Below are 22,321 nucleotides of genomic sequence, written 5' to 3'. Positions count from 1 at the left end.
TCCCCAGGCTTGCCTTAGCTTCCGTGATCTTTCCTTTTAATCTTTCTTCTTCGTGTAGATCTGTCTGGTTTTTGGAGGTGCCCGGGACTCGCTCCTGCTGCAGTTTGCTAGCTGCACACAGCCTACCCACCCATGTCTGCCCCCCACCCCCAAACAGCCAAGGGATTATGCACTCAGAGATACCTGGCTCGCCTTCTGCACCAGCCCCAGGACTGGATGGAGAAACTCAGAACACAGCCAGCCTCGTGCATCGGGGCACTGAGCGGTGTGAGGAGCTTGGGGCTTAGTTTGCGCCTCTGTGTTTGTGGATTGCATGGGCGGGGGGGGGGGGGGGTTGGATGAGCTGCTGGATTAACGGCTAGGCTTGCTTAAACCTGTAAAACAAAATGCATTTGATTTGCAACAGCTCCCTCGCCCACTGAGCCGGCCAGTCCCCCTCCCACCCACCCATCCCTCTTCGGGCGCGGGCTGGAAAGAGAGGGCGAGGGGGCTCGAAAGAGGTAAAAGCTGGTCCGGGGGAGGGATGAGGGGGGTGGAACTGCTTGGCTCTCCCCCCCCCCCGGGTTTGTATAGAGGGGAGCACGGGGCTGTGTGCGGTCAGTGGGGGCGAGGGGATGGAGTGTGGGGGGTTATAGACAGGATGTAGGGGGGGATACAATCTACCCCCCCTTTCTTCTTCTTCTTCGCGATGGAGGAGTCTTTTGCCTTAGGGAGGTATGTAACCAGGGTGGATGCTACAGAAACTGTTTGGGTCTATTTTGTCTATTTCTCTTTCTTTCTGTTGCTCTCTCTCTCTTTCTCTCTTAATGATCTATGCTCATTATACTTGTGTGACCTTTGAAATCAAAGCCCAGTGTATTCCTAGTAAGGTGCATTGGCTGGAAAGGGATTTGGAGAGGGTGTCTGTAATGCACCCTGGCAATCTCTCTCTCTCTCTCTCCCTCCCTTCTTCCCTCCCACCCTCCCTCTCTCTCTCTCTCTCTCTCTGCTGCATTTTGCATGAGCTATCTAGGTCATTAGCATTTTAGCGTATGCAAGACTTGACAAAGCTGATGAGAAGCCAGATGGGCCCCGCTCCTGTTTTTTTTGCACCACTTGGGACCTGAGCGAAAGGACTGACTGCAGCAGGCAAACGGGGAAGGTTTATTACTCTCACCCAGGCCCCTTTATTCCAGCACATCGGCTTTGCGGCAAAGCGCACCCAGTGCCTTGCAGAGGGTAGGTAACGGGATGACCCTGCAGCCACCGATCGCTTCCTTCTTTCCCCCCTTTTTCCCCTCTCCTTCCCTTCCTTCCCCCCCCCCCCTTCCTTTTGCACGGCTGGCTGAGTGGGTGTCTGCAGCCTTGCAGCAGCCATTGCAGGGCTGTTCATTGTCTGTGTGTCTGGGGGAGCAGGGTGGGTGGGAGAAACAGGGGAAGGAAGGGTGACCCCCCCCCCGCAATTGAAAAGAGACAGAGGCTCGCCGCAAACAGGAGCAAGGAGAACAAAGACAACCATTCAAATGCATGGCATGTTATCCCATTGTCTGTGTGTGTCTCCCCGGAGCGGGGGAGGCGGTGGGTGCGAGGGAGGTAGTGGGGGGGGGGGGTTGTTGCTTTTCTTTTTCTCTCTCTTTTTTTTATCCCCCCCCTTTTTTTTTTTTTTTTTTTTGATTCCTTCTTCCTCTTCCTTCCTCCCGAGGAAAGGCCCCTCTCTCCGTGTTCACAGCGGACCTTGATTTAAATGTCCATACAATTAAGGCACGCGGTGAATGCCAAGAACGAGGCTGAATAGCATCGATCCCAGAGCAGAGGAAAAGGCAGCTGCAGGGTGCTGCGCCAGGCTTGTGTGTGTGTGTGAGAGAGAGAGAGAGAGAGATACAGCGATTACACCGAGTCTGTCTAATCTAACTGTAATGCAATCTCTCATCTGTTCTTTGCAAATAAATTATACATCTATATGCCATAAAATATGCATATATATACATATATGTGAGCCTTACACATACGTAAAGTATATATGTCTATGTCTATCTCTATCTCCATAGCTGTTACAGATATAGATATATAGATATATGCAATACTAATAGACAGATGCAATTGTGTATTTGTACGTTACATGGGGGTTAAAAATTTGCAAATGAGTTTCCATTTCTGCAGACGAGGAGACCTTTTCTTTCAAAAAAATCAGCCCCTTGACCATGTTTCTGTGGTGTGGAGGTCTCTGTCCCTTCGCCATCATCGCTCTCTCTCTCTGACCCCCCCCCCCACACACACACACGCGCTCTTTTACTGCAGTTAGCTCTGTTGGGAAATCAAATATTCAGCTGTCACAGAGATCTGGATGTGACATGAATCTAGTTACCGTAAGGAAGAGCTGCTCAGTGCAATGCCTCCCCCCCCCCGTTTGTTTTAAATAGTTTGTTTTAAAATGTTAAATTGATCTTGATCAGGATGACTTGCTGAAAATTCAGGGGGATGGGGGAGGAGGCAGCCGGACCACTAGGGAAAGCCTTTTTCGGTGCCTGTTTTTGTATTTTCCCCTTTAATCCTTATAATGTAAATCAAAAGTGTCTGGGACAGATTTATGTCTGCAGGATCAGGCGGTGTGTAAATCTCTTGGAAGGATAAACATGTCATTTGTTTCCTTTGTATGGTAATGCTGCCCCCCCCCACCCCAACAGCTGCCCCAGCCATGCATCCTCGCTACAAAAGGTCCCAATTACGCTCCAGAAGTGACCCATCATCTGCCTCATTATTCCCTAGCCCAGACCCAGGGAAGGAGAGGGCTGGGCGTGGGGGGAGGTGGTGTGTTTATGTGTATGAGGAGCGTGGGGGGGGGGACGCAAAGCAAATGATTTACAGGATAGGAAGAAGAGGAGGCTGGAGAAGACCGGGCGAAGGCGGGTGGAGAAGAGGGATGGAGAATTGCACAGACAGAGGCGGGCGGACAGGACGCTGGAGGCCGCAGGGTCAGCAGAGTGGGTACGGAGCCTGCATGACACTTGGGTGTCAGCTAGTGAGGCCTAGCCTGGAGGGGGGGATCAAAGGGGGCGCAGACTAGAAAGGGTGTGAAGCCTGTGCGTGTGTAAATCTCTTCATCATTCAGAAGGATCCGCTCCCCTTCTATGCCCCACACAGGGGCAGCAGCAGGGAGGGGCTCCCCAGCTTTGGGGCTGTTGAAATCATTCAGACAGATAGAGGCTTTAACCCGGCTGCCCGGGTCTTACCGATCACTGGCTCGGTGGCAGCGCCGGACACCTGCAGCCTTCTCTCTAGACACCGCCAGAGCTCTGGGATCGCCAAGCGCCCTCCAGCCCCCCGCCGCCCTGCGGAGAAGGAGGCCGCTGTGAGACCCACGAGCCCTGAGCTGGTAGGTCCAGCCCCGGGCCCAGCCCAGGGTGCAGCTGGCTGCGGGGGCAGGGCAGAAAGAGGTTCCGCCTCTGATTTGGAAGGGGCCGATCCTGTCTGGGCTGTGGCCCCAGCGGGGTCCTCCGCAGGATGCGGCGGCTGCCCCATTTCCCGTCCCACGGCCCGCTCGCGGGGGGCTGCTTGTTGGGCCCCCGGCTTCCAAACGCCCAGCTCCGGAAAGGGTTTTTCATTCGCTGTTTGTTTGTTTGTTTTTGCTGTTATTTCTCATTGCAGATGGAGGCCCCTGGACTAGCCATGTGAACGGGAGCTCTGACTCCTGTCAGCTTCTGCCTGGCTGGCGGTGCTCAAAGGCAGCGCTTTGGCATGTCACTGATTGCACATTACCTGCCCGAGTGTCTCCCCTCCCCAGTCATTAGAAGGTAATTAAACACACACTTCCAAATTATACCCAACACCTTCAAGGAAGGGCCTTGCTGGGGGAGAAGGTGTCGGTTTTCTGTTGATTACAGACAATTAACATGCATCCGATGAAGTGGGTTCTAGCCCACGAAAGCTTATGCCCAAATACATGTGTTAGTCTCTAAGGTGCCATAAGGACTCCTCCTTGTTTTTGCTGATACAGACTAACACCGCTACCCCTCTGCAACAATTCCTCTGGGTGTGGGACAGGTTTCTGCAACACAGGATCCAATTCCCCCCCCCCCCTTCTCTATTAGTGGCAAGAATGCCAGGCTGGGCCCTAGGAGGAAAGGAAATAGTTCGTCTGAGCGGCAGGAAATGCACCTGTCAAAACCCTTCTCCTCGCAGGCACTGGAAGATGCTTGCTCCAGGATGGAGAGGGCTGGGCGGGTGTGTAATCGACACAAACCGGAGTGGACTTAAATTCTGGGGGAGCGCTCGATCGGAGGGGGTGTTGTATGGGGACAGGTGTATCAAACGTGTGTGTGTAGAGCCCGTTAACACACAGCCACATCCACAGCTATATACTCCGTTTATGAGGATACAATCACAGCGGGTATTTTCTGTGTTTATCGCCTTGTCTGCTCTACACACGCATTAAAGGTCTTCAAACTTCGCTTCCTTTTTTGCAACCATTTTTAAAAATCCCTCCCTTTATTTAATATGTTTTCAGTCCATGAGGTGTGTGTGTCTGTGTGTCTGTGTGGTTTTGATTTGTTTTAATCTTTTCAGCTCCCAAAAGCCGTTTGCACCTTTGGGTTTTTTTACATTTGGTTTGGTTCATTTCGGGCTGTTGTAAACCAGGCACGCCAATAAAAGCTGGTTCAGTGGTGTTCTGTATCCGTTTTCTTTGTTGCAAATAGAGACTTTTCGCCCGAGTTTCTCTTCTTTTCTTCTCTTTTTTAGTTTAAAGATGGGCCGCTGTTGGTTTGGGGAAGGGGAAGGGCTCAGGTAAGCTGCGTGAAAGGTGGAAGGAGTCAGGTTTTTATATATAAAAAAATATATTATTATTTTTTTAAGAAAACTCAAACCTAGATCGCTTTAAAAAAATCTTATCTCCCGCTTGGATCTTTCTTTCCCAAATATTTAGGCTGGGAAAGTGATGCAGACAAAGTTCAAACCTATTTTTCATGGGGAAGGTCAAAGGACCATTGGAAGTTGATGTCAAGGTCATTGTGGTGGGATTCGCAAAAAGGAAAGGAGTTCTTGTGGCACCTTAGAGACTAACCAATTTATTTGAGCTTGAGCTTTCCTGAGCTAATTAATAAACTGGTTAGTCTCCAAGGTGCCACAAGTCCTCCTTTTCTTTTTGCGAATACAGACTAACACGGCTGTTACTCTGACACCTGTGGTGGGATTCATACCAAACATTTTTGTGTTTCTTGTAGAGGCCACAAACCTACAAAAATACACACACACACACCCCTTTACAGTTAACGAATTTCCTGGTACATTTGGTCTCTAGATGATTATTTTTATTTTATTTTATCGCAGTCGGTAACCTCTAGTGTGGAGGTAGAAAAGGGCACTGGGATTTAAGCTAAGCAGGGATTTCTTTCTCGCTATCGGGCTGTATTTCTGTCCAAATATTCTGGAAGAGAACGGGGACGAGCGGTCTAGCCAAGGTGTCCCGAGAATGGTACTTTATTTAGCGTATTTAAACTGCTGTTCGTTTCCCATTTATTTATTTTTTAAAGTGCTTTATCTTTGATCGGGGAGTCTCTATCCATTTAAACGGAAAGGAAATGTCCCTCCACGTTCCTAGGGCTGCCTTTCATCCTCGCTGGGCGCGCACTTCCCCTCCCTTGGGTACCAGTTAGGACGACAGGCGCATTTCCTAGTAGCACCAAATCCTTTCTAGAAAGGCCTTTTCGGGGGGGGGGGGGGTGTTGCGTTTAAAGGTGGAGAGGGGAAGACCCGAGCGGTGCTAAGACTGGTGATTTTGCGAGCTGGGAACTTCAAACTCGCCACGGGATTTGGACCCGTGGACGAACTTGGCATTTGGAGTCCAAATTCGCCGGTGTCTTTTTTAAAAAGTTTAAAACAAAGCGAAAGAAAACGACCCCCTCCCCCTGCGCCCGAGCACTGCGGCGGGGCGTGTTTCTGTGGGTGACCAGGGCGCTGTCCTGTCCGGTCTAGTTAGGGCTAAGCCTTCAGCACCAGGTGGAAGAAAGGGAACGGGTTCCTCCCCAGATGGGACACGAACCTGGCGCGCCCGAGGAGGGTCCCTGCATGACTGGGCTAGCGGGCAGAATAACCTGTTTCCATTGCAGGGCAAAGAGACCCCAAACCTGGAGGGTGGGTTTGCCTTGGGTCACCCAGTTCCTGTGACACCGGCTTGACTCCAGGGTCAGTCCCGAGGACCACTGCAGGCTCCCGCCACCCAGACACGCCACCGGCAGCCGGGCAGCCAGGGGAGTGAGCAGCGCCCTCCGCTCCCGGCCCAGCTCCTTCTCGCCTGGCTGCTCCTCGCGCTGACCTTGCCGGGCTGCTCCCCCGGGGGGGAGCCTCGAGGCTCTGGCTGCAGTAGGGGCAGCAGCTTCGATGTGCTCCCCGCCCCTGCGGCTACACAAAGCCCCCCCCCCCCACTGCTCCACTGACGCTCGCCCCCCCCCATGCATTCCCCAGAAGCCCCATTGTAAACACCCCCCCACCCCCAGGCTCCAGCACCCCAGAAAGCAAACGCTGTAAATCCCCCTCCAGTTCCCATTCCCGGGGCCTGATCCGAAGCCCGGTGAGTGAAGTCATTCCGCTGACTGCAGTGGGCTTTCGATCAGACCCACAGCCCACCTTCCTATAGCCCTCCCCAGCGCACCGCCCCATAGCCCTCCCCAGCCCCGCCCCTCCAGCCGCACAGCCCTGCTCTCTTGCAGGGAGCAGATCCCTCGGGAAAAATCATCTCAGTCCAAAATATCCCCCCCCCACACCAAAAAAAAATAAATCATTATCCCTCCTGAATCAACCCGCAGTAACAAAGATCCTCCCACCCCCTTTCTCGTCCCCTAAAGCTTATTCTCCTGCATGGACTGCTCCAAAGGGGGCCAAGGCTCCTAGCTAGAGAGAGACACGCATCTCTGCAGCTCCAGGACTCCTGGCTTCAGCGCTGGGGTAGGATTCGTTCCTGCTGCGGCGGGGACAGGATCGGGCCCCTGAGGCTAATCCCTGCAAGGCAGGGACGCAGGACCCCCCCCCCCAATACACTTGTCAGGGATCTGAATCGAGGGGAGCGGTGCTGGGACTAGAATAAACCTGGCGGGGTTTAGAGACCTCCCTGACCCTGGGGATGAGCTGGACCCAGCTGCCTTTCTCTCTTTGGTGGAGGAGTAAGATATAGAAATGGGGGAGGGGGCACTAGGAGATGGGCTGGGTTGGTTTGTTTGTTTGTTTGTTTTTGTTTTTGTTGTTTTTTAACACGGGGGGAGGCGGGTCGTTGCAATTTTATTCCAAGCAGGTCAGCTTTTAACGTCCTCCCACCCACCCCATTTGATGTAAACATAAGGGTTAGAAACCTGCCAGGCTCCGGCCCGGTTGGATTCTGTGGGAGACTTCAGCAGCTGGTGTGAAGAGTTGATGCCCCGGAACAACCTTCAGGCTCTGGACTCAAGGTCAATTTCCTCTCCCCCCTGTGGAGGGGGTGGAGTGACTGAGCCCAGAGCAGGCTGCAGCCCATGGGGGCACAGGGGGTGGAACCCATAGATAAATAGGGACCGCAGATGCAGGGGGAGAGGATAGAGGGGAAGATAGATAAGACCCAAATACACTTTCATCTACAATTTTATTTCATTTTTATTCCTTTCCACCTCCTCTGCCTGTACCCAATTTATGTTGTATTCAGAGGCCGGTTTAATGTCCAAATGATCTTCTTCTAGGCCTCAATGGGGGTTTCCCCCAACCCTTTCCCTCATAAATCCCCACAGAGGTTTCACTGCCTTAATATCCCCATTTGAGGCTCTGTTAGTCACCTTCCAGTGAGATAGCCAATCAGGAAGGATCAATGCAGGGCCCTGGCACTGGGAGCCTCCGTTCAAGGTCAAGTTCAGGGTTCTCCTTCCTGTAGTGGGGTTTGCCCCTCTTTCAGTTTATTTTTGTTTCATGTCTCTCACCCCACCAAAAACAGCCCCACTGCCCCCCGCCGCAGTAAAACTGAGAGCATTCTAGGCTCCTTTTGATTAGATTTCAAGGGAAATCCTTTTGTAATACTCTGGTCACATTAATAATTTATAAATACATTAATACATTAATTCAATTAATTCAAATTTCTTAGATCTAAAAAAAGGAGAGTCCTGTTTTTCTTTAGCTTTTCCTGGACAGCACCTTCATTCCAGCAGAACTCCCTGTGTGTGCAAAGCAAGACAACCCTCAGTTATACATGATTCATATTTCACTCATGTGTTGCCTCCCCGACTTCTCCCTTTCCCAGCAACCGGAATCACAAATCATCTTAAATGCTCTAAATTTAGAACTCCAGAGAGACTGTGAACAGTTGTTTTGATGATCTCATTGCTTTAAATAAAGGGGGTAAATAGAAAACCTGCAGTTCCTTCTACCACTATGGAATGTCTGCTCACCCAGGTACACCAGCACATGGCTTTACTCCTGTCCCTTTGCTTGGGCCTGTTGTAGAGAAGGTTGTTATTAAGGCACTTTGAAAAGAAAGAAACCCTGGATTTTAGCAATATTATTTCTACTGTCACCTAAATGCCCAGAGTCTAAAGAGTAGTCTTCAACTAACTCACTATCAGGAGCTGCAATTACAGATCAGAAAGACAAGGGGAATCAACAGAGCCAGGGTCTTCTGTTTGCATTTATTTGTTTATTTAAAGCCTAAAGGCCTAGATGAAAAGCTTGTATGCAAACCTCTAACCAAACTGCTTCAAGCTGGCTAAATTCTTTTTCACTGACTGAACAAGGCAAGGGTGTACGTGCAGAGAAAACATCATTTCCCACAAACAGGGCACGAGGAGGGGAAAAGGTTTAGATGAGTGACTTCTCCTCTTGTCGCTTACGTTTCACCATTGGACTTCTGGAAAGAGCCTCTCGCTTTCTGCATGCTGTCTTTCTACATATTGTGCATATGTGTATGCATATGGCTATGAACATAAGAACAGCCATACTGTGTCAGACCAATGATCCATCTAGGCCAATATCCTGTGTTCCAACAGTGGCCAGTGTCAGATGTTTTAGGTGGAATGAACAGAACAGGGAAATTTTGAGTGATCCATCCTGTTGTCCAGTCCCAGCTTCTGGCAGTTGGACATTTAGGGACACCCAGAGCATGGGGTTACATCCCTGACCATCTTAGCATGCAGCTGGTGATAGACTTATCCTCCATGAATGTAGCTAATTCTTTTTTGAACCCAGTTATACTTTTGGTCTTCACAACATCCCATGTCAATGAGTTGCACCGGATGACTGTGTTTTGTGTCAAGAAGTACTTCCTTTTGTTTGTTTTAAACCTGCTGCCTATATGTACACACATACATATACACACGAGTCCTGATTGTCCATTGCCCTGCATGTTGTGTCATCATTTACACCAGAGCAAAAGCAGTGTAAAATGCTCTGAGTTTGATTCGGTAGAATTTCACACTCCATCTGCACCAGCACAAATGATGGCAGAAGGTGGTGTGCATTCTGTAGAACTAAAATCAATCATGAACAGATTGATCTAAGTTTGTATAGACCACTTATCACCATCACATCTAAACAGATCCTGGGGAACCATAATTTTTGACACCATTCTTCCCTCAGACAAAAAATAAATATACAGTAATATACAGGCTAGTGGGGCTAATGCTTTCGCAAAACTCCCATTGCCTTTCATGTGAAAAAGGACCACACAAGCAGGTCCACACTGCAGAGGGAACCATCTTGCACTGGCAGGTAGATGGTCTATGCAATTTTTTGGTGAGGAGGCCAAATAGGGACTTCTCCCTCTCCCGAAGCTATATTTCATGGTTCGCATTGTTCAGTAAATTCCCAATGCAGGAATGTATTCTTCTCCCTCTTCCATATATTTTTCTGTGATTTGTTAAATGTTTTGCAACATCCTGGTTACCTCGTTCTCCAGATTTTTTGTGGGCCTTTAGGGTTTTCTCAAATAAATCATTGTGAACTACATGACAGAAGAAGGAATCTCTCTGATATTCATGAAGACATTTTTATAAAAAAAAATATTATTTGTTCAGGGGGGAAAAAAATTTCTATAGCTACCGAACGGATTCTTTTATGCAGCAGCCATACTAAAGAGCTAATACCTGGCTGGATAATCTCACTGTTAATATGGATTCGCCTGGTTGAAGTTGCTCTACTGGTAATACTTTACATGGGGATGACAGAAGTAATATGTGTGTGTGTGTGTGTGTAATTTTCTGTGTCAATTTGTTCCACTGTGAGTGTGAACCTTAAAAGTTATTTAATTTATTACAATAACACATAAAGCCTTTTAGAGCTGCAGACTTAGAAGAGGAAATTATGCACATAGGTTAATAACCTACAGCAATCTGACTGACAACTAAAATTAGACAAACACAGCAGAGTGATATGCTAAAGACTGTCACATTATGGGGATTCAAATCCAGACTGGTGAGGGGTTGTGTCACCGCGTGCCCTGCAACCCAGGGAGCCTTACAATGCTTGGCTGCTGTAACTCTCTGCCTAGGACACTCATAGGCAGCTTACACAAGCGTGCAGGTCACACCTTGAATGGTAGACAGCCCTGGCTTAGCAGATTGGACCCCAGCAGCAGACTGACTCTCAGATGTCCACCAGCCTTGGTTACAAGGAGCCCAACACATTTTCAGTCCCAATTTCCCCCAAAAACATCCACCCTGAAGTGTCCAACCCTTTCCTGGATAGCTCAACATAATAAGGTTCAATGCTCCTGTAAAGAGGCAATATATACAGCAACTTATCATTTTAACCAGAGTTAAGGCTCACTTAAGTTAAACAGCACTGAGTTGGTTTATCATAAAAAATAAACAATTTTATTAACAAAAGAGCCTTTTATCTTTGAAAACTCATGGCGAACGGGGGAAGTCCCGGATGACTGGAAAAAGGCTAATGTAGCGCCCATCTTTAAAAAAGGGAAGAAGGAGGATCCTGGGAACTACAGGCCAGTCAGCCTCACCTCAGTCCCTGGAAAAATCATGGAGCAGGTCCTCAAGGAATCAATTCTGAAGCACTTAGAGGAGAGGAAAGTGATCAGGAACAGTCAGCATGGATTCACCAAGGGCAAGTCATGCCTGACTAATCTAATTGCCTTCTATGACGAGATAACTGGCTCTGTGGATGAAGGGAAAGCAGTGGACGTGTTGTTCCTTGACTTTAGTAAAGCTTTTGACACGGTCTCCCACAGTATTCTTGCCAGCAAGTTAAAGAAGTATGGGCTGGATGAATGGACTATAAGGTGGATAGAAAGCTGGCTAGATTGTCAGGCTCAACGGGTAGTGATCAATGGCTCCATGTCTAGTTGGCAGCCGGTATCAAGTGGAGTGCCCCAGGGGTCGGTCCTGGGGCTGGTTTTGTTCAATAGCTTCATAAATGATCTAGAGGATGGTGTGGATTGCACCCTCAGCAAGTTTGCAGATGACACTAAACTGGGAGGAGAGGTAGGGATAGGATACAGAGGGACCTAGACAAATTGGAGGATTGGGCCAAAAGAAATCTGACGAGGTTCAACAAAGACAAGTGCAGAGTCCTGCACTTAGGACGGAAGAATCCAATGCACCGCTACAGATTAGGGACCGAATGGCTCAGCATCAGTTCTTCAGAAAAGGACCTAGGGGTTACAGTGGACGAGAAGTTGGATATTAGTCAACAGTTTGCTCTTGTTGCCAAGAAGGCCAATGGCATTTTGGGATGTATAAGTAGGGGAATTGCCAGCAGATCAAGGGACGTGATCGTTCCCCTCTATTCGACACTGGTGAGGCCTCATCTGGAGTACTGTGTCCAGTTTTGGGCCCCACACTACAAGAAGGATGCGGAAAAATTGGAAAACGTCCAGCGGAGGGCAACAAAAATGATTAGGGGACTAGAACACATGACTTATGAGGAGAGGCTGAGGGAACTGGGGATGTTTAGTCTTCAGAAGAGAAGAATGAGGGGGGATTTGATAGCTGCTTTCAACTACCTGAAAGGGGGTTCCAAAGAGGATGGCTCTAGACTGTTCTCAGTGGTAGCAGATGACAGAACAAGGAGTAATGGTCTCAAGTTGCAGTGGGGGAGATTTAGTTTGGATATTAGGAAAAACTTTTTCACTAGGAGGGTGGTAAAACACTGGAATGCGTTACCTAGGGAGGTGGTGGAATCTCCTTCCCTAGAAGTTTTTAAGGTCAGGCTTGACAAAGCCCTGGCTGGGATGATTTAGTCAGGGATCGCTCCTGCTTTGAGCAGGGGGTAGGACTAGATGACCTCCTGAGGTCCCTTTCAACCCTGATATTCTATGATTCTATGATTAAGTGGTTCAAGTATAAGGAATGAAGACGGAAGGAATTACGAGTAAAACAAAACAAAATACGCTCCGAAGGGCTGAAACGTAACTTAACAAGCTACTATCTGGGTTCCAGGTAAAATCTTACCACATGCTCCCAGCAAGATGACTCAAAATGGCTGACCACAGCTTTGGCTAGGACCTCTTCACAGAAGAACAAAGGGCTGGCTGGCTTCCCTTGTGTCCCGAAGTGAAAGAGATCTTAGGGGCTCTCTTCCCCTTACTCTATAGTTCAGTTCCCAAAGACTCCAACCCTCCCACTTGGGTGGAAGGACCCAATTTGCTCAGCTTGCAAAAGCACTCCCCTCCTGCCTCTGTCCCATGATGGATGCCAAAGGTGGCTTCTGTCCTTCCTTGTTATATCTCCCAAAGTTCAATTACTTGCTTCAGAAAGCAGGAAGCTGTCCTGTGTGCTCAGCTTGCTGTGACCACCAGGAAGCTGGCCTCATGCTGTTCTTCCCATGCTATGGGCTTCCCATGCCCTGGCATGTAAATGGGGCTTCCATTGTTTTGATTCTGCCATGCTTAATTTACACAGGAGACAGGTAAATAGCTGCCCCTGTCCTGTCTGGGTGGGAACTGCTCCTTCCTTTGTTTGGCCACACACTTTCAAACATAGTATCAGTGAGTATTCATAATTCCTCACATAGTGTTAATAGGTACATTTCACAGTGCTATTAATCACCAGCATGTTACAGACATTCATAAACAGAGCCCTACAGATACAAATTCATACCCACAAATGCAGATATCCGGGGATCTAAATCCGTATCCGCGGAACTGCAGGGCTCTCCCAGGAACTGCCGTGGCAAAAGGAGCAGAACGTGGGACCGCCACTCCCAGGCCTGCAGCTCCTCCGGCGAGGCTGTACTGCCCCCAGCCCTGCCAACTGGGGCGGGCACCAGGCTCGCCGGCAGCTGTCCCTGGTCGCGCTCTTGTGTTCAGGCAGCGCACACGCCCCCAGACAGGAGACGCTGCGTGGAAGGGACGGGGGCAGGGCTGTGGGCGGTACAGGCTCCTGGCAACAGCGGCCCCCCAGTCTTCTCCTTTCGCCGCTGCAGCTCCAGGGATAGCCCTGCGGTTCCACGGATACCGATTTATATCTGCGGATATCCACATCCGCGGGTATATATTTGTATCCGTTTAGGGTCCTATTAATAAAAGACCTTACATGATACACTAATAGCATATTCAATCAGTTGGTTCAATTGCTTATTATGTGAGGTGTAGGCCCCCCAGTTTCTCTTCTCTTCCGGGGTGTAGCCACACTGGGTCTTCTCCCCACCTTGTTCACTTGCTGGCTTTGCTTATCTGATATGTAAATACATTCTCATTGTCTTTCAAAGTACTCTGGAAGTAACTGCCCTTGGAGAACCACATTCCTGTGTTTTTGGTGGGGTAACTTCTGTTTAACTGGCAAACACAGCTGAAGAATTTGAAGAATTATCATTTCGGTCTGTGTCCATAACTTTTCATCATTTGATATTAATAACCAGTGAGATACTCTGAGAGAACCCGCTTCAATACAGAAATAAAACCTCCTCCAACCACTAGGGTGACCAGATAATCCGATTTTATAGGGACAGCCCCAATATTCGGGGCTTATTCTTATAAAGGCGCCTATTACCCGCACCTCCTCCCCCATCCCGATTTTTCACACTTGCTATCTGGTCACCTTACTGACCACACACCCCTTCTTGTCATCTACCACTCTACACTGGAACCCCTGTGGGGTATCATCAAACAACCACAACCCATGCCCAATGGGGACCTCCTCCTTAAAGAAATCTTTCCTGAACCGCCACTTCTGGCCTTCAAACAGCCCCCCAGCCTCTCCAAGCTCATCGTCGGAAGCAAGCTCCCCACAGACCAGCACACACCAACCCAAAATGGCATCAGACCCTGCCAGAAGAACAGATGTAATATCTGCAGCTCAGAAACATAATAAGGTTCATATCTCCCATATCTCCACTGCTACAATGATCAACACCCTCCCACAACACATCTTTCAAGATCCATGGGTGCTACACATGCTTATCACAACATGTGGCAGAGGCAACACGTGGGGGGGGGGGTTGTGGGAGGGGTTAAATGTCCCTCCAGATTGGCCTGCTGGGGGCAGGGAGGGAGAGGGGCTCTGTCTTTCTCTCCCTGTGCCACCCTCCCATCACGTTTGGCTGCTCTTCCTGGCAGCAGCGTGGGGATCGGGAGGAATCCACTTCTGCCTGAGAGCGCCTGGCTGGGAGGCAATGGCGGCCCACTCCCCGCCCGGCACCGGCTGCCAGGGACAAGTGAGCTGGATGCTCAGCCCTTGTCATGGGCAGCCAAGGCCAGGCAAGGAGCAGGCCGCAGTTGCCTCCCAGCCAGCAGGGCAGGCCGGGGGTCACTGGGCAGAGGCTACGTCGGGTGATCATGTGTCCTCCCCTTTAGATTGAACCCTCCCAGTATGGGGAGACACCAGTTGTCTATGATATGTGGTGTACCTTATCCAGTGAATTAAATACCCCCAGAACAACTACGTGGGTGAAACCAGACCATCACTATGCTCTCAGATGAGCTCACACAGGAAAATGATAAAAGACAAAAACACCCCGTCACCTGGCGGTGATCACTCTACACGTGACCTCTCAGTCCTCATCCTCAAAGGAAACCTGCACCACACTTTCAAAAGACAAGCCTGGGAACTTAAATTCATAACTTTGCTAGACACTAAAAAGCATGGCTTTAATAAAGGCTCTGGATGTATAGCTTATTACAACAATCTGTAACCCACAAATCCCCTTGCCTTCCCCATTTTGTTCTATGACTACAGGGGTATTAAAGGGTCACTTCACCTTGAATGTTCCTTTCACAATATGTGCTAACTACTCATGGTAGACAATTTGTTCCACCTTATATTTAGCGGTGACACTGAGTTCCTTTCCTAGACCTGAAGCAGAGTTCTGTGAAGCTCGAAAGCGTGACTCTCTCACCAACTGAAGTCACCCCAGTAAAAGATATTACCTCACCCACCTTGTCTCTCTAATATCGTGGGACTGATACAGCTACAGACACATGGCATATGACAGCTTTTAGATACAGATTCTAACAACCGTGTGTTGGGATACACCGGGCTGGTCAGGCCAGCTGAAACTCGCTGCTAGAAATCAGGGTGCCTCTTGCTCTCTGCCCTGGAGCTCTTCTTAATGTCACAAAGGCATATTACTAAAACTATGGCTGGGGATTTGTTCAAGATACCAGTCACTTACTTTTCCTAGTCAAATATTTATCGATGGCAGAATACTGTGGCCTATTCTATATATTTTTTGTTGCATTTCCTCCTCCCCTCCCCTAATATTTTGAGATTTTACATAGCAAAGAACTAATACGGTGAAACATTACCAAGGAGAAAGCAAATGCTCTGCTCTAAAGAAAAAGCCTTTGTCAGGTTAACGAAAGATGGATAGGAACCAGGTATAAATGAATGTACAGGGCTACTACACCAGTTGTGTTTTCTTAGGTTGGTGTGAAATTCACCTGTAGTGTGGCAGTTCAGGGCAAGCCCTTCTCTGCTATTTGAGCCCTGCACACAGGCTATGAAAGGAGACTGTAGGTAGAAGCAACTATGGAGAGGTACCTGTTGGTTCATCCTCTGTGTGCCATTGAAAGCATGCCCATGCTGGCCCTACGCTGATCAGTGCAGAAGACTGCTGGGGCTATGCAGAGGGCAGACCAAGGGAGGAGCCACACGCCTGGATCCAAGAAAACACATAGAAATGTGCTTTTAACTTTAATTACATAGCAGCCTTGTTGAAGTCACATTCTTAAAATTAAGCATGTGCTTAAGTGTTTTGCTGGATTTAGGCCGTACAAGGATTCATTGGCTCCACAACCCTGCCACTGCTGGTAGGAGGAGATTTGAACTCTATTTTGGCCTTAAACTAGAATAACAAATGCAGGGGGCAGTGTAAAAAGGGCTGCATAGTGGTCTTGTGCCTTGGGCCTGAACTGCATAGATTGTACCTCCCCACCCAGCAGCATGCCACCCTTAATATTGCCCCCAGAAATAGAATATAAATACTATTGATAGCCTGGGGAAAATCTAGATCAAATTCATTAATTAATTGGTTATTTAATTAATTATTGACTGTAGTGCTCACTTAAGAGAACATTGTCAGGTTTGTCTGTCTGCCTGTCTGTCTAAGTATATATATATATATATATATGTGCCCCCTACTCCTGGGGGAATTCTAGGCCACTGCGCAATGCAGAATTTTGCAGAAATTAATGTTGTGCGCGCAGAATTTCCTTTCCCCCACAGAAATGGGCTGCAGTGCTGCTAGCTGCCGATGGACTCAGCAGAGCCCAGCTTGCTCATAGAAGAGATTGCTGAGGGGAGGGAGAGGGAGCTAGAGGGTTCCTCGCAGCTGCAGTTCCCAGCATGCCTTGAGGGAATGCAGGAAGCTCTGTGCAAGCCTGGGACCAGGCATCAGGCTGTTTCTCCCTCGGGATCCCTGGTTTCAGGGGAGTGGGGGAACAGGTGTCTGGGCAAGGGGAGCCCCTGCAGTTGGGCTTTGGGGAGGAAGGGGGTAGAGAAACAGGAACTGAGTTGTCATCAAGGTTTCTTTAACTCTCTACTCCTGGGGGAAATTTTGTGTGTGTCTGTAGTGTTACAGACATACTTACTGACAGGTATTTTGAAAAAAATTACCAAAATAATTGAATTGGTGTGATTATGTAGCATTAGTTTGACAAATAGAATTTGCAGAATTTTAAAATCTTGTGCACAGAATTTTCAACTTTTTTTGGCACAGATTTTTTATCTTTTCAGTGCAGAATGCCCCCCCAGGAGTAGGCCCCCCCTTCAATTAATGTCGTAGTTGAATGCTGAATTTAAGATAATATATTTGCAAAAAACAATGTCGCTTATCTATGCAGCAAGTTATCCCCACAGAGCCGCGGTTCTCAAATTACGGGGCGCACCTCCCTGGGGAGGCGTGGGAATGTGTCATGGGAGGCGTGAGCTGTTCGCTTCATTTATTTATTTATTTATTGTGAAGAGCTCCAGCTGTCAGACGCGGTTGGCTGGGGCCTGTACAGAAGGGTTGTGCACACCCAGGAGGTTGCAGGAGAGGGGACAAAAGGGACAGCTGGAGCCCCCTCACCTGGGACTGACATGCTGGAGTGCCAGCTCCCAAGCTTGGGCTTTCCTCCCCCACCTCTCAATCCTTCACCAGGAGGCAGCCCAGGCTTGGGCTCTCCTTCCCTCCTCTCCCACAATCCCTCACCAGGAGGTGACAGAGGGGCTCTGGCTACCAGCCCCAGGTGGCAGCAGCACTGCAGAAGTAAGGGTGGCAATGGGGGGGGGGGCTGAGTCTGCTGTGAAAAGTGACCCTTACTTCTGTGCTGCTGCTGGTACATCACTGCCTTCAGAGCTGGGCGTCTGGCCAGCAGCCGCTGCTCTCCACTCTGTCTTAAGAGCTGGGTGGTGATATATGTACTTGTGTGGGAGGGAGCGCATGAAAGAGCACAGACACAGAGAAGGGGGGGTGGGATAAAATACGTCTGAAGACCACGGCCATAGCGTATTGAAACAGAAAGAATTTTAAAAGCCACATTTAGGGATCCTACCTGAGCCTGCAAAAGGCATTTGCACCGGGGGGACATATATGACCAGACAACATCCCATTGACTTCTGTGAGACTCTGCCTGCCTGGATCCCTTTTTACTGTTGCTGTTTGTTTTCCTTCTGCCTTTTTCAAAGCTTGGACAGTGAACATAGAGACTAGTCAGAGGAGTTCCCCCACCTCTTTCAATCCTTTTGCTACCAGCTTCAAGGGCTAAATCCTGGACTGGACAGGGCACACAACTCAGTCATTCACCTAGGAATATGGCCCCTAGTTTCTAACAGATTATTCTCAAAAAGGAAAAAGAGTTATTTTTTCATTAAACACTTGAGGGGGGAAAGCCCTTGCCAGTGTCCTTTATACAAATACAGCCAGAACCAGTGTCCTGGTTTAAACATCACATTATGAGAGCTCAGAAACTTTTTGGCAGCGTCCCACTCTGCCATGTTAGGGAGGACACCAGGCCTTGAATTCGTTCCGGGAATACCAGTCAATGGGTCTGATGCTGCAGACCCTTATTAATGCAAAACTCTCATTGACCGCAAGGTCAGGCCTTGGGTCTTGGCATATCACAGAGCTGGCAGCACTAATGGAAAGGGTGTCACCTCCACCATTCTCAAAGCAACTTCTGCCGGGAGATTTACAGAGCAGCAGCACTGATGGCAGCTTGGGAGGAAAAAGTGCCAAGACATCAATTAACAGGAGGCGTGTGCGGGGGAAGCATAGCGGGCATGGAATCAACACAGGGCCACTCACTTGGATAAAATGCCTGTGGGAGAAGAGGAATTTTATTTTTTTGAAAGTCATAAAGTTTTATAATAATTTATTTGTCAGGCGTTCACCGTGTGACTGATACATTCACAAAGAGAGAACGACTCCAGTCAAAGGATTGGCTTTTAAGACATGACGGAGGAGAACTCTGAAACTGTTTGGTAAAACCTAAGAGTCCAGTCCTTGGCCTCACCCAATCCCATTTAACAAGATGTGTGTGTGTCAGTGAGTATATGTGCATGTAAAATCCAGGAGGCTGGTCACATGAGGGATCTGGAATGACAGTGCTGGTTAGCTGAGCGAACATTTGCCATCTCACTCCCAGAAACAACAGCAGTGTGTACACTGGGAGTAGGTGGTGTGACAAGGTGTATAGGCCCCATGCTGACCATGAAGATGTCAGAGGGGTTCTGAGGGCAGGACTAGGCTGCTGGAGACTGCCTAAGCTGGAGACTGCTGGAGTGACTCCTAGAGCCACAGGGGAAGATCCCACCCAGGAGCTTTTCATCCAGACCCTATGGAGAATGCAGTGAAAGCCCAGAGTAAGTTGGAGATATTTAAGATTTAAGAAGTCCCGCAAAGGGCAGGGCTAGTTGTAGGGAGCTGGGGGCCTATGCTGGAGACATCCAGTGTAATAACTGGAAATGGTCAGGTTCTCCCACCATTTGGGAGAGAAACCTCAGGGGACTCTCTTACGGGTGGATTATCACCTTAAATGACTGCTTCTTGGAGCAGCTTGTCCTGGAACCCACAAGAGGAGAGGCAATTCTTGATTTAGTCCTAAGTGGAGCACAGAATCTGGTCCAAGAGGTGAATATAGCTGGACTGCTTGGTACTAGTGACCATAATATAATCAAATTTAACATCCCTGTGGTGGGGAAAACACCACAGTGGTCCAACACTGAAGCATTTAATTTCAGAAAGGGGGACTACACAAAAATGAGGAATTTAGTTAAAAAGAAATTAAAAGGTACAGTGCCAAAAGTGAAATCCCTGCAAGCTGCATGGAAACTTTTTAAAGGCACCATAATAGAGGCTCAACTTAAATGTATACCCCAAATTAAAAAACATAGTAAGAGAACCAAAAAAGTGCCACCGTGGCTAAACAACAAAGTAAAAGAAGCAGTGAGAGACAAAAAGGCATCCTTTAAAATGTGGAAGTTAAATTCTAGTGAGGAAAATAGAAAGGAGCATAAACTCTGGCAAGTGAAGTGTAAAAATATAATTTGGAAGACCAAAAATGAATTTGAAGAACAGCTAGCCAAAGACTCAAAAAGTCATGGCAAAAATTTTTTTAATTACATTAGAAGCAGGAAGCCTGCTAAACAACCAGTGGGGCCACTGGACAATCGAGATGCTCAAGGAGCACTCAAGGATGATAAGGCCATTGCGGAGAAACTAAATGAATTCTTTGCATCAGTCTTCACAGCTGAGGATGTGAGGGAGATTCCCAAACTTGAACAATTCTTTTTAGGTGACAAATCTGAGGAACTGTCCCAGATTGAGGTGTCATTAGAGGAGGTTTTGGAACAAATTGATAAACTAAACAATAATAAGTCACTAGGACCAGATGGTATTCACACAAAAGTTATGAAGGAACTCAAATGTGAAATTGCAGAACTACTAACTGTGGTTTGTAACCTATCATTTAACTCAGCTTCTGTACAAAATGACTGGAGAATAGTTAATGTCATGTCAATTTTTAAAAAGGGCTCTAGAAGTGATCCTGGCGATTACAGGCCTAATTTCGGTACCAGGCAAACTGGTTCAAACTGAAGTAAAGAACAAAATTGTCAGACACATAGATGAACATAATTTGTTGGGGAAGAGTCAACGTGGTTTTTGTAAAGGGAAATCATGTCTCACCAATCTACTAGAATTCTTGGAGGGGGTCAACAAGCATGTGGACAAGGGGGATCCAGTGGATATAGTGTACTTAGATTTTTAGAAAGACTTTGACAAGGTCCCTCACCAAAGGTTTATCTTAAGCAAAGTAAGCTGTCATGGGATAAGAGCAACGGTCCTCTCATGAATCGGTAACTGGTTAAAAGGTAGGAAACAAAGGGTAGGAATAAACGGTCCGTTTTCAGAATGGAGAGAGGTAAATACTGGTGTCCCCCCGGGATCTGTACTGGGCCCAGTCCTATTCAACATATTCATAAATGATCTGGAAAAAGGGGTAAACGGTGAGGTGGCAAAATTTGCAGATGATACAAAACTACTCAAGATAGTTAAGTCCCAAGCAGACTGCAAAGAGCTACAAAAGGATCTCTCAAAACTGGGTGGCTGGGCAACAAAATGGCAGATGAAATTCAATGTTGATAAATGCAAAGTAATGCACATTGGAAAACATAATCCCAACTATACATATAAAATGATGCGGCCTTAATTAGCTGTTACCACTCAAGAAAGAGATCTTGAAGTCATTGTGGATAGGTCTCTGAAAACATCCACTCAATGTGCAGCTGCAGGCAAAAAAGCTAACAGAATGTTGGGAATCATTAAGAAAGGGATAGATAATAAGACAGAAAATATCACATTGCTTCTATATAAATCCATGGTATGCCCACATCTTGAATACTGCGTGCAGATGTGGTCGCCCCTTCTCAAAAAAGATATATTGGAATTGGAAAAGGTTCAGAAAAGGGCAACAAAAATGATTAGGGGTATGGAACTGCTTCAATATGAGGCGAGATTAATAAGACTGGGACTTTTCAGCTTCGAAAAGAGATGACTAAGGGGGGATATTAAATCTATAAAATCAAGACTGGTGTGGAGAAAGTAAATAAGGAAGTGTTATTTATTCCTTCTCATAACACAAGAACTAGGGGTCAACAAATGAAATTAATAGGCAGCAGGTTTAAAACAAATAGAAGGAAGTCTTTTTTCACACAACGCACGGTCAATCTGTGGAACTCCTTGCCGGGGACGTTGTGAAGGCCAAGACTATAACAGGGTTCAAAAAAGAACTAGACAAGTTCATGGAGGATAGGTCCATCAATGGCTCTTAGGATGGTGTCCCTAACCTCTGTTTGCCAGAAGCTGGGAATGGGTGACAGGGGTTGGATCACTTGATGGTTACCTGTTCTGTTCATTCCCTCTGAAGTACCTGGCATTGGCCACTGTCAGAAGACAGGATACTGGGCTGGATGGACCTTTGGTCTGACCCAGTATGTCCGTTCTTATGTTCTTAATACAGTCATTTGGTACAAACAGCATAGAAGGGAAAGAACAAGAAACATCAGCTGAATGGCCATTAAAACTTTAGGGGGCTCACTTCTGTTCTTTAGCCCTTTCACATGTAGATATCCTACATGGCATAGAGGGACCCATTCTCTGCCTGTTATTCTGTCTCTCTGACATACAAGCGCCACGAGCATACAGGAACATTACAGGGTGGCTCCATTCTGGACAGACCACACTGTCCTTTTACTTATCCCTTTCTAGACTTGGCCACACAGAGCAGATGATCAAAGAAAAGTACATGATTTTCCCTCCTCTTAGTAGAGGGCACAATACGTGGTCCCCACACCATCTCTACCATTAGGATCACTTTCTCAGGATGAGTCCTTCCAGCTCCCCATGGCCTCAGCCTTCAAGGTCTAAATCCTCACATGACCTAGCTACTACCATGCCTAGATAC

At 47.9% G+C, this 22,321-nt stretch overlaps 1 long non-coding RNA gene across 1 annotated transcript; it reads left to right on the top strand.

The window, feature by feature from the left end:
• Positions 1 to 1,775: 1,775 nt before the first annotated feature.
• On the top strand, positions 1,776 to 4,427 carry LOC311517688. The gene is made up of 2 exons (XR_014710759.1): positions 1,776 to 2,964; positions 3,625 to 4,427. It is a non-coding gene; the product is annotated as an uncharacterized lncRNA (long non-coding RNA).
• The last annotated feature ends 17,894 nt before the right edge of the window (positions 4,428 to 22,321 follow it).

This window comes from Lepidochelys olivacea (genome assembly GCF_965140295.1).
Source record: "Lepidochelys olivacea isolate rLepOli2 genome assembly, chromosome: 3".
Lineage (NCBI taxonomy): Eukaryota > Metazoa > Chordata > Testudines > Cheloniidae > Lepidochelys > Lepidochelys olivacea.
This window is presented reverse-complemented; position numbering and strand designations above follow the sequence as displayed.